General features: G+C 40.6%; 1 protein-coding gene across 43 annotated transcripts in view; it reads right to left on the reverse strand.

The window, feature by feature from the left end:
- LOC111564112 (protein tyrosine phosphatase receptor type D) overlaps positions 1-19,700 on the reverse strand; it is a 364,925-nt gene that overhangs the window by 220,314 nt on the left and 124,911 nt on the right. For all 43 annotated transcript variants that reach the window (XM_055007560.1, XM_055007567.1, XM_055007566.1 and 40 more), the window contains exon 5: positions 3,084-3,156. The gene's annotated coding sequence lies outside the window, so the exon portion shown is untranslated. The remainder of the gene's footprint in view (positions 1-3,083; positions 3,157-19,700) is intronic.

The raw sequence follows: 19,700 nt of genomic DNA on the forward strand, positions 1-19,700 counted from the left end.
TGGAGAGAAGCAAACAGATGTAGAGGGCTGAAACATGGAGGATTGGCAGCAATATTCATGTTCTCACAGGTTTTATTTTACACTTCTAAATGTTTAGACATAGAAAACAAAATGAAAATGAAGACTTTATTGGCAAAGAATCTGAGTGGCGGGAAGGTTATGTTAACTTTTGTTGAACAGCAATTCACTGTAAGTCTGAAAATGCGAATGACCATAACTACTTTTTTTTTTTGCTCTTGCAGACTTATTTCTGCACTGGAAAAATAAAAGAAAAAAAAAACAGTTGCACTACCCCTAGGCTCAAAATAATGATCCAAGGTCACTCTGAAATACTCCGCTTTGCATCTTGGTGGCATTGCCATAGTGTTATTAAAGAAATACCCTCAGCGTTTTTCAACTGGAGAGGCGATATTTGCATAGAATTAACCTGTCAGAAGATATATTAAAGACGGGCCTAAATCTGACGTGCCTTTGGAATATCTTCTGTGTATTTGCATAACGTTTTCCTCCTGTGCAGCTGATAAAGCAGTATTAAGCTGGCTTACAGTGTTTGTGTTTATGCCTGCGTGTTTGTGTTCAGTGGCTGTATACTTAGTCATGTACCTGAATATGTGCTGGAAACTGGAATGTGTTTTAGCTGTTTTGGCCTGCTTCCCTATCGCCAGCAGGGCCAAAGAGAGCAGTGTGCTGCTATGCATGACTGGCATGTTCCTCATGTGACCTCATGAAAGTACAAATCCCTTCAAGCAGTGTAATAAATCATCACGGCCGGGGCTGGCCCACAACACATGCTTGGATGCGAAGATGCACACACAATACTGGCCATGAAACAATATATCAAATTTAATAAGCATGGAAACGCAATAATATCAGGTACCCTGACCTTTTGAGGTAGCAGATGAACCAACAGTCAGTCTGGTCGTATCACATATTGCTGTGGAAGGTATGCTCTGCACTCTATTGATGGCCATACCAACTAAAGTATCCTTGAACATGGCAATTAACCCTTAACCTACTCTGAAGGAACTCATACCTGGCAACATTAATGTGTCTACTAGAGAAAGATTAAATGGAAATTTAGCTCTATATTTTATACTATATAAAGCTCAGGAGCCATCTTTCATCATAGCCCCAATGTGGGGATTCTGTGCTTTAAAAAGACATAATTTTTCAGCGATAACAGGTCACTTCAAATTTATTGTAAGCAGTTTTAGGAAATAGACTTTGGAAAGTTTTTTTTTTTTTTTTTTGGCTGCCAGGTCTAAACCAGGTCACCTGCTACTGCTGTGAGTTCTGCTATATATAACACAACTCCATCTGACAGGTGTAGGGCACCTATGTACCCACCATTTTTGGTAAAATGCACTACAACATCTTTTAACAAGTGTCTTTAAGGCTTTCTCTCTGCAAAGAAACAGCAAATTCAATTTAAATTTAATGCCTTAATGGTTGTTGAACAGGACATTCAAATAGCCTCCAACAGACTCTGCGATAGTGACAATTCTGCTGCTGTCATTTACAATACTTCAAGCACAAAGTTAGTCTAACTCACTTATCTGTACTTAACTGTTTTCGCCTTGCCTTTCCACCGACGCTACATTTGTCGCTGTCATCTCGAATTTAAATCACTTGGCCACCTTCACCTCCAGCAAATTTTCACAAATGTTCACGTTAATTGCCACAAGGCATCATATAGTATGGGCGACATTCTCTGAGTGAAAAGCATCAATACCCCCTCTAGCATCTGCACGCACCTATTTAACACACTTAGTAATTTATTTGAGGCTGCCAATAAGAATAATAAATTTTTTAAAAATGAGGACGATGTCTCAATAAGGAGAATATTATTATTATTTCATCTCATCATACATCCCTGCAAGGGGTATTTGATAAGTTCACTGGAAATTCTATGGACATGTAGAAGAATGTTCTGGTGTATGCTGGCCCCTTCCAAGGGAACAGTAACTCGCAGCAACACAAATGCTCCAATTACAGCTGCACCCGCAAGTCCTCTGGGGGAAACCACAGCACTGCTCATTGATCTGAAAAACACCACTGTGATAGAGGGGAACTTCACTCTAGTTCCAAAGGACATGAACTGCACTTTTAATTATCCCAGCTAGAACATTGTTATGATAATGATAGCAAGACGTTTTGAGACGTGCTGATTTATCACAGTATGTTGGAGCATTTGTGGTCGTGGGAACTTCTGAGTGTAGATTCAAGAGCTGCTTTATATATAACAACACATCATGAGGCAAATGGTACAATTGCTTTCTGTGACAGCAGAGGATTTTGCAGTTCAGTGTGTTGATATTTGGGTCGCCCACTGTAATTAGCTAATGTGTACTAACAGTGCCACAATGCAGTAACAGCACCTGTCAGTCTTCTATCTAAATGCTGTGAATGGGTGCATCATCTACACTAATGTGAGAACACACTTGTTCTTAAAACAGTGGAGCAGCAGCTGCAGCTGAGATTCCTGCACTCCAGAGGGCACCATTAGCATGCTTTATGTGTGTCATCATACATGCTATACAGAGCAATGCTACTATCTTTCAAGCAGTTTAGCATCAGTCCAGTACAGTAGCCAAACAACAGCATCACTGGAAGTGATCTATGAATGCCATTGAGCAAATGGTTGTTTTTTTTTTTTTTTTTACCTAAATATGATTACAGCATACAATACAGTAAACACAAATCCTGAAAAAGACATTTTCTTTCTGACAATTTGTGCAGCATTCAGCTTGATTTAAAAAGGAAATCAAACTTAACTTGTTTGCCACGTATTACTTTATATTAAATAATAAAAGGCAGACAGTCTAGAAACCGATTTATTGTGACTGAACAATAGATCATATCTAGACATGTATTCTTTCTATACCTTAATCATTGCTAACGTCATTTTGTCTGACCCCTGATTTGATTTCTACAGGTTGACATTTTTGTCCTGTTGATATTATTTGGTGCACCAATATTTGAAAGGATTGTCATCAATGGAGTATTTTATTGAAAACACAGTATAAAGTGAGATTTTTTTTGTGTGTGTTGTTTGTTTCTGGATCAAAAAATGTGAATCTTACCAGTTTGGAATAATTGATCGCGATTGCTGCCTCGGACCAGAGTGATGAAAGAACAGAACTCCTCAGAATTTCCCTGAAAGCAAAGAGATAAAGAGGTTAGGATGTGTAATGCTTTAGTGTTGTGTATCATTTTCCATTCACCACTAAACGCTTTACTGGAGATATAACGCCGAGTTTGCGCGCACAGTCACATATTGAGATGACAAGCATAAAGTAATGCACACTGTAGCCTTTATGCATTTCTGTGTTATCAGCATTGCCCTTTGTAAACATGCTTCATGTACTCTGAGGAAGTGATTCTCCATTGTGCATACTGAGAGCTGCTAAAATAGACTCCTGCATGAATGCTGACAAAGTCTCCACCTTATGCTGAAGACAGGAGATCAGGATGTTTGAATATGTCTGCTTGGAAGTAACAATTTCTGACTATTACTCTGTCTGTGTGAAAGAAAACATGAACGTGTCCCCAATGGATGCACATACATGCCTGTGGTGACTATATAGTACACATACATGGAGGTTTAATTGATTTTGTCAACCGCTGGGTTCAGATTGATGACTGAAAAGTAATAAGGCAACAAGGGAGCCTTAAATGAAGTCCAAGGGGCATGAACACATTCTTGAAAACACACACATAAATATGAAGTCGTCCATGTTTGCTTCAGTAAGCAAAGTAGAGGACATGAGTACAAAATTGCCTGAATATCCTCAAACGTCACAGCAGCACTGGTGATTGACAGATCCCTGCCTGTGTTTGTCTTGCATGAAGACGACACTGATAGTTGGATGTCGGACACCATGGCGTACACTACCTCTCCTATCTGCTGTCCCTGTGCCGTATTCTGCATCTTCAAAGCATTACAAATGTGAATCTAGCTTGACTTTTTGCATCTGTAATCCTACTTCACATTTTTCTCTACGTTGCCAAAGCACTTGATATGCAAAAATCATATGTTTACTTTGGAGATCAAAGTTTCTTTCTCCCTCCCTTTCTTCATTTCCCTCGCCATCTAAAAATGGACTCCTTTCATTATGCAAGCCAACAAAGAGCAGCGTCTGCTCATGCAGCCCATTCCAAGCATACTGATTAATTAGCTTGTATAATTAGCTTAATGATTTAGAGAAACATGGCCATGGCCACCCAAGAAGCTATGCTAATGGACCCCTGTCTACACCAATTAAAATGCCCATAACTTAACAATGGTCGGTTTAGAAGTCCAGAGAACGGCTGTGAGAAAAGTAGATGGCACAGTAATGGATGTAGCATCATATTAGCTGGTGGTGTGCTAATGAACGCTCTTGTACTTATCACATTGTTAGATTGTGTTGCAAGTCATGTGTTTGTCTTGAATGATATTTTTCAGAAGTGCAGACACCACTGGAACACTGAGAGCTAATGAAGTGTTCTCATTTCTCACTATGATGATTAATTTTAGTGCCAGCAGTACACTCGGTACAGTTGGACTTCAAGTTAGATTTGAACTGTGATGCAAAATGCTGAAAGGGTGAAATCTGCTTTTACTGACATCACAGACAGGAAATTTATCTTCCATCTATCTTATTATGCCATTCTACATAATTTCTGTCTGCCAGTTATGCTAACTCCTTCTCTGTATGAGCACACGCTGTAAAAGTGCATGAGTTAGGGCATGCAGTTGTGGACTTTACAGTTTCCATTAAATGTGAGGCAAACCAGACAGTAGCTCTGCTCTCTGACAGTAACATCAGCATTCCTGGCTGCACTTCAGACATAAATCGCCCATTTATGACCTTCCCCTGAACAGTAACCAACAGAGACACCAGCTCGACTCATAAAACCACCTGAATGTTGAGATGGAGGTGAAGATATTACTTATCCATACATGACTTCTAAAACGCCAGTCAAGAGGGAGCAGTTAGAAAAAAAATATCTAATCCTCATCTGTTTATTTTTTTAGTGCCATGATTGAATGTTGGAAAGATCTCACCCAGGCATAAATGACTGGTAATTCACTACACATTTTGCTGCTGACAAAGCAGAGGAATTATAGCGCCATCATGCTTGTACAAACAGCTCAGGAAATGGACTCGGCTATATAGTTCGATGTTTATTGTAAGAGCACTGTAAAACCAGTTTCAAGCCTGTGGCAAAAGTTGGGAGTAGAGTGTTGCAGAAATGTCCACTAAAATACAATCTAAATACTGATTACAAGATAGCACACCAGTGACACATTGTAAATTCAATTGAAGTAATGAAAAATGTATATTGTGTGTAACGTGATTTCAGCCTGATCTTTTTTCAGATTTCCTAGTAAATGTAAGTTTTTGCTCTGTTTTGGTCTCTGCCAATTCTTTCAATAATAAATACTCCACTTTTTGTTCAAAAACTACTTCCAATCAACAGTCTGGTGTTGAGCAAATACTATACATTGGGTTTATACGAAACAGCTGCCTGAAAGACGGTTAATAAGAGTAGTGACTGTGAGCCAAGACTGTAAAAATGTGGGCCGCAAAACCAAAACATTGAGCGAGAAGATGCTAATATGTTGCGCAAAACTGCAGACTCTGATTAGCTGTTGGTTCAGGATTTCATTTGTCATTCCACCAATTGTTAAATGTAAGTTTTAGCTCTATTTTGGTCTCCTCCAACGCTTTAAATGGAAAGTACTCCACTTTTTGCTCAACAACTACTTCCAAGTCTTGCCAATCTGCAGTTTGGTTTTGAGCAAATATTATAAAATGGGTTCATCAAATAATTTTTAGTGAAAAGAGAAACCTGAAGGAAGGATAATAAGAGTGTTGACTGTGAGTCAAGACTGTAAAGGTGCCATAAAATCTAAAACAATAGCTGAAAGATGCTAATATGCTTTCCAGAACTGCAGTCAGGTGCTAATTGGTTGTGGATTCATGAGATTTCACAGCATGCTCATGCTCATTTAATCTTTTTTTCCCCACAAAGATTAATTAATTAATGCAACATCAATTAATTAAATGTTTGGACTTCGTTACACATTTTTGTGAAAACGATAAAATATTTCAAAAAGGGGAAAGACTTCAACACAGTGCTGACCCAGTAGGGCACAGAAAACAGTGAGCCCCCTGTTAAATAATTTAATAGAACAGGAGTGAAAAACTCTACCAGACACAGCGACTCTCCCACCATTGCTGTTATCATCCTACAACCTCGAACATTTCCACATAGTTTCAGCCTTTCCGGTAGATTCCATATGCACACATCCCTAAAAGACTCCTTAATGCTACATTGTAAGGCAAATGAATCATTAGGATTTGCAGCACTTCCAGCCACACTAATTGTCACACAGACTTGATGTTGTTTGTGTCTGTGTCTGCATGTTGCCAGCAGGTGCGATGCTATTCACTTGCGCGAGCTGAACATCACAGTCGTGAGTTTGACACCATTGTGTCAAAAACTCTGTGCTCAGCTCGTCAGCTCTGGTGCGCTGTGCCCAAACAAGCCAGCTAAAAATGAGCATTTGGGAAGTGATCTGCCTTCTCTCTCTCTCTGTACCCACAACTGCCTCTGTGGTGCAGGGTAGCGTCACTGTCAGACGTGGAATTAGTCATATAGTACATCATATGTCTATTCAGAATTGGCGTCATGCAAGCAACCGAAAAAAGATACGCCTAGGGTGAGAGGTTTGATATTTCAGACGCATTTGCATAGATTTGCAATAGTCAGGCTGGTGTTGATGGGATATCACACCTGCTATATGTGTGGTGTTGTCACAGTGAGATATGTTTACATCTACACTCAAACGAATACATTTTCAAATTCACTTATAAAGCAGCAACTTTTACTTCTGAGTTACGTGCGCATTTGGCATAAAAACTGGACATGTGTCTGTGCTTTATTGCTAAAACTGGCCATTGGCGTCTCTCTTTTCCTTAATGCAATTGCTAATCCTTTAATAAACAGTCCAATTTTTTAAGCTCAATGTTTTGTTTTGTTTTTTCTGCACACACATGCTGAACAGTATTGATGCAAACTGATCTGACTTTAATCCATCTTTCTTTAGGAATGAAGGACAGAAAACTAGTGCTGTGGTGGTGCAGAATCGGTGAGTACAGACGTCATTTTTGTACCTTTCCCTCGTCTGCAGTTAAAGCCCCCTTATCAGCAGAGTTTTCTCTACCATGCTGAAAACTTTCCATCATGCCGAAACTGCTCCTCCCCAAAGGCTATCATAATCTGCTCAGCATGCATAATGTTAATCGTTCAAATATCTCATCAACACAACAGGATAAGCGTGCTGTCAGTGCAAAGAGGAGGAAGCGAGCGAGGTGGTGTGCATTAAAGGAGATACACTAGAAAGAAAGGGCTAGGCAATAACGTATGAAGAGACGAAGAGGGAGGGTAAAGGGTGAGAGATAAAATGAGATGATGAAACAGAGTATGAAACAGGAAGATGCAACAAGAAAACACAGGAAGAGGGAAAACACATTAAGGCTAAAGTGGGAGAATTAGATATAAAGAGACGCAGAGAGGAAGAAAGGGGACAGAGGGGTAGCTCCATCTGCCTTTGGCACTCTTAGGAAACTCTACGCCACTATATTCTGTCCCTTTTTCCAGTCAGCTTTGGAGAAGATGATAGCATTGATCATCTTCTTAAAAGACCGCTTTTCCTGTCACCGTATCACCTCACGTCATTAAGATGACTGGTTGAGTTGCCTTAAAAGGTTTCTCTTATGTCTGGCAAAGACGGCAATCTGTTAGATTGCCTTTCCACATTCTTCCCTCTCTTCATTTGGTGAGACTGCTGACAAACCTAAGAAGTGTCCGTCATATTGATTCTCAGCAAACAGCTCTGTTTTTAGATCAGATTTAATGAAAGCGGAGCCAAAGTCAAGGAGTGAAATCTACTCAAAACTGTATTGAATTGTGCCCCATCCAAGGGCAGTGGGCATATTCACATGGACTGAGATTCTTTGTAATTGGAAACACATGTTCATCAATCAAAGCCAGGTAATTCCATCACATTCACTGCCTCCATGACAGATATTCTATTTCTATTGTCCTGATCCATTACTTTTTTGATGCTTGCACCCCTGGGTTTCCCCTAGGAGTTTCCATCTCAAATCTCATGAGTGCTGGGTGGAAGAATAAAGTGAATAGATTTTGTTCTCCAGATCGCTCACATTTCCACCACTTTAAATCCACTTGTCGCCGCATAAATCTTTGGGAAGTTTGGGCTGCCCTGTGCCTCTGCTTATTAGCCAACCAGGGATCAATTTATCACCTTTGAGGACAAAGAATGGAGGCGTCAGGGGATTCTCTCTATCCCTTTGATTTATGGAGTTGAAGAAGAAGCAGGGCATTTTTAGGTCATGCAAATTGTTCCCAGCAGTAGTGCCTTACCCCTCCTACCTCCACTTTGTGTTGAATTAATTTCTTTGGCAGCGAGAGGAAGAGTGGAATCTGTAAGTAAATCAGGTGATGGGAATGCAAACGAGAGGGTTAGGTTGGTTTAAGTAAGTGCTGGTGACAGCACTGCTTAAATGCATTGCCCATGTATCAGCAGGAATTATACATGTTCAGTAGTGGCTGACTTTTGGATTAGACTGAATATTCCTTTGCACAGACCTGAAATTTGCCATAATTGCTTTCACACAATTCTTAGCCTTCACCACTAGTCTGTGCTATTGGTCTAGCAAATTCTTCTTCTGCTCTTGTGACCCATTTTTTTTCCATGCAAGAAGCTGCAGGAATGTGGCTGCCCCACCTTACCTGCACTAAGTGGCCACCTCATCTTGGCAAAAAAAAGCAGCTACAGTGCCAGGCTCCTGTTCTCTCATTTGTAATTGTCCTCATGTAAATGATGGGCTGGGGATGTGGGGTGGTGGTGCTTGTGGGAAATGTGTTTTTTTATGAAGTAGAATTGACTAGTGAGGTTGATGGAGTGTTACTGATTTTTTTTTTTCCCTTTTTTTTTGCATAGCGGTTACAAGACAGGTTTGAAACATTGCATCACGTATTGTTTGGATTCAAGTGTGAATCCAGTGTGATTCAACCTCTTACCATCAGATGTTATGAAAAAAAAAGTAGAGAATGGGAAAAGGCGACTCTGTTTTGAGGTTGCAAAATGCACTTTTATGTCAAAACACTTGTTCTCTTTCTGTAAGTGGTGTGTGTGTGTGCATTAGCTTGGAGTGTATGTTTGCTTGAAATACAGACTACATATCTACATGTCGCTTTGTGTTTGGCAGCTTTTTAGATATTCAAATAGGAGTTTTGCAATACCTCCCTGTATCGCATGCATTTCATATAAGCTCGAACTCCTATTTTTTCGTGTACGTCTCAACTACAAGCTGTGTGCAGGCTCCACTTCACAACTCACTCGCCACTGTCTTGGCTCTCGTCCACGCTCATCCCTCCTCATAACAAATGAGCCCACATCGGCCAGCAGATTTCTCCACCACCTACCAGTACCGCCACATCTTTGTCATCTTCTCTCTCCTGCACTCTCCTCTTTCTTTTTTTTTCTTTTCCCTTCTGCTTCAACTTCCTCTCCCGTTTCCCTTTCTGCCTTGTTTAGGCACACTACAGCCTTTCTTGTGGCAGAGAGCATAAGACTCGCCGTTTGCTGAGTGGGCAGCAGGGAGCGGAGGAGGAAAGAAAAAGAAATAGAAAGAAACACTCAGAAGGAGGAGGGAGGAAAAGAGTTATCTAACAGGATTAAAGCAGAACAACGGAATGGAGAGCACTTAAAATACTCATGACATGAGCCCTCTTGCAAAAAGGAGGGGATGAGTAACAATGGCTGAATCACTCTTGAGGTTCTCCGTCTCTACACAATATGCTCTCTCTCTCTCTGTTGTCACCTATGTCTCTACTTCGCTCTTCTTCCATCTTCCCCTTTCAGCCTCATTTTCACTTACCGGCCAGGGAATCTGATGGATCTCAGAGGAGTCGTGGTAATAATAAGAGTGTGAGAGTGGCTTTAATTAAGCAGTGGAAGAAAAGGTATTCAGATAGAATGACAGGAGCTTCCTCTAGCATTTACTGTAAGCCTTTAATAGATGTTGTTAGATAGAGGAAGTGGTCATGGTCAAGGAGAGATACAGCACAAGTGAATGAGGTTGCGTGGATAATTTTTTTGGATTAAAGCAAGAATAACAGACTTGAAAAATGAGACGTGACAAATAAATAATGTTGCAGCGAGGTCAAACAAATTTCTTAGCTACCTTTACCGACGAGCGTATGTGTGTGTGTACTGAGATGTCGACAGCAAATAAGAACAAATGCCCTTCCCCTCAACCCTCACCATACGGGAATCAGAATGGTGGAACAACGTGACAAATTTCCTCGGGCGGATCGAACTTCCGGGAGAGAATAGCACTTCAAACGATCAGTGTGCCTCGCAAGCTTCCCCCTGCCCGTCTGACTCGCGAAGATAGCAGCTGTCTGGCAGCTCGGCCCCGAAAACACACACACAGACGTTCGCTTCTGCACACAGGTGTGGGAGCTCTCTGGTTTTTGCATAAGTACACACAGACCCTCTTCTCATGAACTCAAACATCACTCAACCCAGAACACACACACACACACACACACACACACACATATATGGGCATTTTTCACCTTCTGTAAAGGAAGACATGACATATCTTTTGTCCAGGCTTTGACAACTGCCAACATTTTTAAGTAGATTCTAATGCAGAAAACTAATGTGTTTATGCTTGCTATAAAAAGATTCCACTTGGCGCATAATATCTGTGGATGAGGTCTCTGGAGTTGCCGCTGCCTCTCTTTTTATATCACATAACAAACATGTGATGGCAGTGGGAAAGAAACTCTCCAGCCTTTGTAAATAGGGCACCATTTGAATATTTCACACACGGCTTGTGCTTACTGAGCATTCATTCCTTTTGAATCATTGCTTCTACCAAAATGCAAAGAGGAAAGTATATAAAATCATAAAAATAAAGAAGACGGCAAGTGTGTGTGTGTGCGTGTGTGTGTGCGCGCGCGCGTGTGTGTGTGTGTGTGTGTGTGTGTGTGTGTGTGTGTGTGTGTGTGTGCGCGCGCTGGGTGTATTCTGTTCTTCTCAGCGAGAGGTATTGCGTCCTTGATGATTATGTAAGGGATGAATTTTAATGATAGTAAGATCATGGCAGTGTGCACAAAATAATGACGACTTGGACTCCTGGTAAATTGACTGCGAGATTCGGCTTTTGGTGCTGACTCTCCAAAGAGAGGACTTAAGGAGCTTCTGGGATTGGAAAGTTGAAAGATAAAGGCTGTGTTACACGGGGAATGTGTGAGTGCTTCGATATTCAGCTCGGTGACATGACAAGAATCATTAGGCTGAGAGAGAAAAAAAAAACCTGATGGAATAACTCAAAGGCATAATCAGTTGTTTGCAATACCATGGAAGAGCTTGAGAAATGATGGAGGCAGAAAGATTCACAGATGAAGGAACTCGGATTGACCAGACGGCGCGCTGACATATTCTGAATCCTTGCTGACACACTCCTGATGTGTGACAACGAGGGACAGATGGGAAAAGCAGAGGAAGAAATGGATGTAAAGGTGAAGAGGAGGAGGAAGATGGAAGCGGAAAATCAACGGAATCTCATTCAAGACCCCATTAGCAAGGCCCTCCTGCAAAGCTACAAACAGTACAGCATCAGGCAGCTCCCAGGTGTGAAGGTGTGAATGACTATGACCCTCTTCTCTCTGTGAAACTACTCCCTAAGGCTATTCCTGTAAATAAGAATGTGTTCTTAGTCAACATGTCCCGTCTGATAAAGGATTAAGCTTTAAAGAGAGCAACAGCGAGTGAGAAAGAGGGGATGGGGAGCAGGGGAGTGAAGAAACAGTAAAATAAATCACTTAAAGGATGGGGGAAATGGAGAAAGTAACAAATTACACGAGGTTGTTTCAGCTTGAAATGCAGTAAAAAGGAGCAGGATTTACATCAGAGAAGACAGTAAGGTCAAGGACGGCACGCCTCCCAACATTGCAGCTGATCTGAGACCTGTGACGGAGTGAGGCGAATCACCATACACTTGGCAATGACTGACAGAATACTAAAAAGAGAGCCTTGTCACTGAAAGGAAAGGATAAAGTGAAAGAATAGGCAGGGAGGAGAGACAAAACGTCAAGAGAGGCAGCGTGAGGATGGATGGCAGAATATTAAAGCGAAGGGTGTAACCTGAAAACGGTACAGCGAGACGGAAACACAGACACAGAAGGAGAAGGCAGTCGAGACGAAAGAGGAGAAACAGTGTGAATGAATATTAGGGAGAGGGGCTATTCACCTGGTGTTGATATGGATGAGGGAGGGGAGGGGTGGGAGGTGGAGGGGGGGAGGGAGGAGACAGCCGAAAAGTGAGGAGAGTGTGCAAAAAAGAGATAGGAGTCCTCCTCCGGGAAGCTCTGGGAAAGAAAAAAAAAGGAAAAAAAAGGAGAAAGACAGGTGAGATAGAGTGAATTGGAGAGAATGGCGAGGGGAGTAAGGAGAAATGTGGGATAAAAGAAAAGTAGAGAGCCGAAGAAAAATTTTTGGAAGGAGAGCAGAGATAAAAATAGAGAAGGAGACAGAAGGAGAGACATTCCGAACAAGTCCAAACTATCGCACCCGAACACACTTATCTCCCAAAGTGCAGACAGTACATTATCGCCACTGGCACTAAAAACAGCCTGAATCATCAATAAATGAAATCCGGTGCAGGTAAACACGATGCAGTGTTTCAAGCACAGAGGTATCACACTGACAAAGGGAGGGTGATGGTGAGGGGGATACGGCTGTGCAGACGATTTCTCATTATCCGCCGTGCGTCAGTTATTAACGCTGTGTCCATTCGAACATCTAATTAATGCAGATAGCCAAATGCCAAACCTGATGAAATACCGTGATGAGGGATTAGCTGGAATAACAAACGCTCTGACCAGCATAACTTTGTCTGCCTGATTAGGTGGCAGAGAGAGGAGGGGAGAAGCATTTCTGGATCACTTAAATCTCTCGTCTCCTCCTACCTTCTCTTCACTGTCCTTAATGAAGACTTTTTCCTTCTGCCATGTGCCCCCATTCTCCCAGCTTCCCTCCCCTCAGTCGCTGAGTGCTGTCCTAATTCCATTCTGATAGATGGAGAGGGAAGAGGCTCATTAAAAATGGCTTTGCTGATTGTGCTGCTGCTGTTTTTTTGTTGTTTTTTTTCATTGTGTTTTTTTTCCCCAGTCAAGTGCTGTGTGAGTGTATGTGTGTGTTATGTCTGGTGAAGTTTTTCATCCAGGTACTGCTAGGGAGAGTGTTGGGGTGATTCAGCATGTGAAATAAGTGCAATTTATATATAGATATTTTATTGCAGGGTTTGCAGCAGAGCTACCTTTATCCTCTGTATTGCATTGTGCCTCATGAACAGGTCAAAAAACAAGGATGTGTCTGCTTAGAACAAGGAAAACCAAAGCTGAATGGGCAACGGGATGGTGGAGTTATCAAAATTTGAGCAGGTGGGATAGGTGAACCAGAACAGACTTTTCATATATTTCTTGTGACCTACAACAAAGCAAACATATCCAAACTAAATGCCCCTTTCACAGCAGAAAAACACTCTGCCCACATTGTTGGTGAAAGAAGCGTTGAACAAAGAACAGCATGTTCCGAGATGGATGAAGTCTTAACACAAGAGTCATCTGAGATTTTAAGTTAAGTCTGTAGATGGAGCAGTGTCTTATAAATATCAACAGCACAAGGGGAAATAATTGTGTGCTTTCTGCCCAAGTGTTGAGATCTACATCCCAGTTGGTATTTACCCCCATTTTTACTGAAGAAGAGACTTAATGCTTACACGCATTTAGTGAAAATAACATGCAGCACATAGTGATTCAACGAGTTTGAATCCTTTATAGACAGCAGGAAAGGTGCATGTAGCTGTTTTCCTATATAGAATTACTATTGCAACAACACATCATCAGTAGGGTAAAACTAACCTGTCTCATGACGGTCTAAACCCAGCTCACGTTCCCTATTAGTGGGTGAACAATCCAATGCTTGGTGAATTCTGCTTCACAATGATAGGAAGAGCTGACATCAAAGGATCAAAGGAGAGCACTATTGCTATGTTTACTGCTGCTATTGCAGCTTTGGTGTTTGTATCTTTAACATAACAACATTGTATCACAAGATGTATAATCAGGACCAGTACAATTTAAAATACAAGTACAATTTCCACTTGTTCTATGTTTTGTTGGATGTTAAAGTGGTGGTTTTCACACTAGAGTAAGCAGGTAATTAGGATAGCTTAGCATAAAACCTACAGGCAAAGGGAAATGGCTAACATGGCTTTGTCCAAAATTTTCAAATCTAACCATACCGGCACCACTTAAATTCGCCAATTAAGTTGTTGTATCCATTTTTTTCAAATATAAAATTAAGAGAACTCGGTGTTGGGTTCTTCAGGTGTACTGACTTTGAGATTAGATTAGATTAATCTTTTTTTTGTCATTGCACAAGTACTAAGATGATGAAATGCAGTTTAGCATCATACCAGAAGTGCAAAAGCAGCAGTAAAGTGTGTTATTTACAGTATACAGTATGTATTCTAGCAGCCACGTTACCAGACATTTTTATTTGTGCATTCTGTTGTTTTTTTTTTTGCAAATGAAACCAACCAAATACAGTGTGTTATTCACTGCATTATAGAGCTGCTGGTAGTCATATTTTTATTATCTTTAATGAGAGAATGCTTCCAGTCCTTAAGCCAAGCTAAGCTAAGCTCAACTCCAGGCTCTATCTCCACTGATAATACAGAGGTTTGGCTACAGCTGGGAAACATCAATATGTAAACAGTCTGGTCATTTTGGATAAATCATAAAATCCTGGTTGTGAACCCATTAACTTAGATGAACTCTGGATAAAGATGCAGAAGTCAATAAAATAATGCTTTATTTTCGCCTAGTAAACAGGACAGAATATATACAGATATTAAGTTGTTCGTGCATCCAAGATTACCTGAAGCAATGTAGAAAAAGCATAATAACTTTTATTTATTTTTTTAATCTCTTGGCCCTCGAATGTGTTCTAAAAGGGCATTATTCTAAGGAAGCTGCACGTTTCTCTGAAACCATCTGTATTTTGAAACCCTGTGGCAAACACAATTTCTAGTTTGATTACTGACATTCTGTAATTGCAGATTTGCAGTGTCACTGTCTATGAACAAAATGACAGGTATAGCTATAACCAATACTGACACAGTGACTGGGTTTGTTAAAATGGGAGCAGAGGCCTAATTCTTTCTATCAGATATTAAAGACCATTTCCTCAGTTGCTCATCAGAATCACTGATCAGTTCAAACCTTTGCTGACACACATATTGTACCACACTCTCAAATAATTCTGTAGAATCTATTTAGTTGGTAATGTATAACATTAGAATGAAAAAAAACTGTTTAACTGAGATAGGCAAACACAAAAACTGTCATATTAAGTAAGTCAACATTGATAGAATTACACTGTCACTAAACCCAGAACAAGACTTTGACAGTTGAGTAAAAACAGACAAAAATCATTATTATCATTACTTCTTCTTTTAATAGATTACTTGTTTTTTTAGGAAATGACATATGATTATTACAATTTCCCATAGCCTAAGTTTGCTTATACAAATTACTTTCTACCCTATCAAAGAAAACAGATTAGAACACAAACTATTCCAAATTTATCTGGAACTCTTTATCTATTTTAATAGTTTTTTTTTTTTTTTTTTTTAAAGAAAATTACCTAAATGAACCCTGAATTTTTTTTATTATATTTTTAATCAGATGGCATATCACTCCATTTCACATACAGTATATCCCCTTCCACACCTTATTCACAGCTATAATCTGTATAAATAGCTTCCAGCCCCAGTGTCCTCCCACATGAGACCCAACACGCATAATACTCTTACACTTAAGGGCTCTGCAGCACAGACGTAATCTCACACATATCACTGCTGGGGACAGGCATCCCTTTATGCAATCAACAGGCCATGAGCTGCACACATCCTTCAAAATATATAAAGGTTCGCAACCTACACAGATAGGCGCAATTTTGATGCATGAATGCAGAGACACAAACCGAACAATACAGCTTCAAATTATGCATGCTCGACAAAAGTATGTTAGCATCGTGAGTCACCGTACACATGTTTAAGTGAACTACTTCAAATATTCATATGCCAGTTTCAGACGTCTTTGTCATTTTGTTGCTAAAATTACCATCCTTTTGTTATAAAAGTGATTCAGTACATCATTTAAATCCATGCATCAATAAATTAAAGCAAGACACACGGGAATTGTCTCTTCAGTGTCAACTTGTCTCATCCAGAGTTTGGTTCACTCACACTCTGAAGATGACTGTTTCCTTTCCTTTTCTTTTTTTTTTTTTTTTTTTGTTCTGCTCCTCACTGCTTGCACAATGCTGCCAATTAGTTAATGGCAGACAGTGAGGCGAGAATCCAACCTTTTTGCTACAAATTAAATTCCTCGCATTTGCAATTCAAAGCTGCAAAGAAAGTGGGAAAAGTACTTAACAAGCCCAGCGCATATATGATTATGGCCCAGCATGTGACAGTAATGGGCAGTGTGTTGGAGAGGAATCCTTGCACGTATTGTAATGCACACATACACATGTGGGCAAATACTTGAAAGCAAATGTTAAATTCACCTGCACTTGACAGCCGAGGCAGTGCAATATGACTGTGAATATGAGCACGGTGGCGAAACGCAGCCTATAGCAGGATGTATTTTAATTCAAGCCGGCTTTGATGCTTTTTTGGAGTTCACGGGGCCAAAACCATTCAGAGATCTAACATTTGTTCCTCATATTTAGGCAAACACAAGCACTTACCTACACATAGAATAAAAACGTGTGCAAACACCTTCAAAATCTGTATTCCCTCTGTATGTATGATAACCAGTGGCTTCATGTAGCCTGTGTGGTGAATAGCGTGGCTTGAAAGGGTTACAGGGTGGGTGGAGTTGAGCCGTGATGTAGTGCTCTGAATGCATACAGCTCTGTACTTCATAGCCACTGTCATGCTCAGTCCACAGATTTATCGATGACCCTCAATAAAACTGTAACATTTGATAAATTTGTTGAGTGGGAATGATCAGGGTGATAAATAAAGCAACTTGTAAACTACAGCTGTGGTGTGCACTGTAATTGTAATAGCAGTGGTGCAAAGTCTGTGCATGGATGGGGGCAAATAGAGCCTGCAGAGTGAGCTGCATGCTTATTGCCAGGATGGGAGCCCTAGTTAACGGTGGTAATGTATTCTCGGGCATCAAAGGCTCAAAGTTGAGAGTTTTAAAGGAGCTCGTCACTATTGATTTTGAACCAAAAGCAGCTTCCGAGGTTCATTATATGGGTGCTCTCAGCCCTTACTTTAGGCAGCGGGGACATTGCACAAACAACAGGGAGCTTGGGGTGAGCATCCCTTTGTTGTTTCGAACAAAAATTTGTTTCAATCATTTGCTGTTTTGCATTCGCAGGCTATAAAGTATAAGCCATGGCTAATGAATACTATGTGAATGACTCGAGCCCCTGGGGCTTTTTCACAATTAATACACATTTTAATTGAGCACTAAAAAAATAGGACCATTTGGTGCTAAGCAGTAACAAAAAGGGGAGGATGGGGGCTAAGATGTAATTGCTGTAGTTCTCTCAGGCTCATCTCTCAAGGAAATAACTGTTTGTGCTTGTAGCCTTTGAGTCTGCAGAATTGTCAAAACAGCTAAAAATCATGCATTTTCATGTGTTTTGTTTGGGTGCAATTTGTGCTGTGTATGTGAAGTGTCAAATTCAGTTGTGTGAGCATGCTCCGGTGGAGTCATCCAGTACAAAACTGCCTAAAAATTGCATATTCATTTAGTTATTTTAGGTTGTTTGGGTCCACTTTGTGCAGTGGAGTACATAAAAAGTATGAAAAGTATGTGGAAATGTATTAATTATGTGTGAGTTATGAATTACATATCAGAACTTTCCGTTAACTCGCTCAAACATCAGATGTATCTAAATTGCACAGCAGAGCTCAGAATGTGCTTGAACAGATGGCCAATTGTTTATGGTGGACTTGGAGAGTATTAGACAGGCAAACGTGTAAACATCAGTGTGGGCAATCAATATCTCATTAGGGTGTCTGCTTTAGTTCATGTTTTGTCGCTTTGCATTCTCCTCACACTCTTTATCTAATTGGTAACTACAGCCATTTGGTGTGAAGGGCAACGCAGTACATGGCACAAGATGCAGGTAAATGGACCTCCACTGATCGCCACAGGCTTTCTGCACACTTGCTCCGAGTCCATCATCCCGCCATACGATCGGCGGTTTGAAAAACATCCGAGCAGCACAACTTGTTCACACTCCTCAATTTCTAGCAATGCCATCATCCATTTTAGCATATTTTTAGGCGGAGGGAATCAGGGACACAAGATAGCTGGTAGTGCTGGTACACTGGGAGATAATGCAGGATGAGCCTCAGGCATAGGAGGGCTGGAAAACTCCTCTTGTCACTTTAGATAAGAGGAAGGAAATGGGACTGGTTGCTGAGGGACCAGCTAAGTGCTTGTCGCTGTCCCTTTAGCTTACCCACAGCAGCCTGCTATAGTGCATCTGGACAGGCAGATGCCCATCTTGCCACAATCAGTTGTGTATGAGGTTTACTCCCAAATGGGTAGTTGGGGAGCAAGGTTGATGAAAGTCTGTATAAAGTTTGCAACTGAATTGCACTTCAACTCTAACACTTTATAAATTTTATCTCATGGAAGTGGAAGGATGGAATAGTGGTTAGAGGAATTGTCCATCAACCAGAACAGCCATATGTTGTGCAGTCTCTGCCTTGCTGAAGTGTCCTTGGGCAATGCACTCGGTCGTATCATATCAGTTGTAATAGTTAACCTTTTTCGTACTATTCTACCAAAGCAGTCCACATAAACTGACTAAAGTGACCCATGCAATGTGATCCAAAATAGTTATTTGAAAAGGCTGGTTCACAATTTTACACATTCAATTCAGTTTACTCATCACAAGGACTACTCAGCCTGTGAACAGTTGTCCATTGTGGCTCCTGATTATGTTATCGGGGGTGTTTTGGCTCAGGCTTGGCAATGTTTGAAATTCTATGTTACAAACTTGAAGGGTGAGGTTGAAGTTCTGATTCCAGCTGCACGGTAGGAAATGTAGGAACCAGCATTTCTGGAATTTGATCATACGATATACCAGGATATTAGCTGGTTTTGACTGTTCTTTGTTGCTTCTTTTTTCTAATCTGTCTCTTGCCTTCTCATTTTGCTAGCAACATTGTACAACCTACAGTCATGTTTTAACATAACAATGTTAAAATTTAGGGACCCCAAGCAGTTGTGCAAATAAGTGCATGTCAGATTTCCACTGGTGTCGTTGCCTTTCGATGGGACAGATCTCATCACTCTGGTAATCTAGAAAATGTAACTTTCTCATGTGGTTAACACTGTAAAGGTGTATTTAACCCCAATTATGATCTTTCCTTAAACTTAAACAAACTAAAGAAGTTCTAGTGCCTAAACCTAACCAAGTAGTGAGTATAAAAAAAGAAAGTGTGAACATAAGAGTTAACTCAAAAAATAATACTAATCAAGCTGAAAAAAAGGTAATG

The sequence above is a fragment of the Amphiprion ocellaris genome, chromosome 23 (genome assembly GCF_022539595.1).
Source record: "Amphiprion ocellaris isolate individual 3 ecotype Okinawa chromosome 23, ASM2253959v1, whole genome shotgun sequence".
NCBI classification, from domain to species: Eukaryota; Metazoa; Chordata; class Actinopteri; family Pomacentridae; genus Amphiprion; species Amphiprion ocellaris.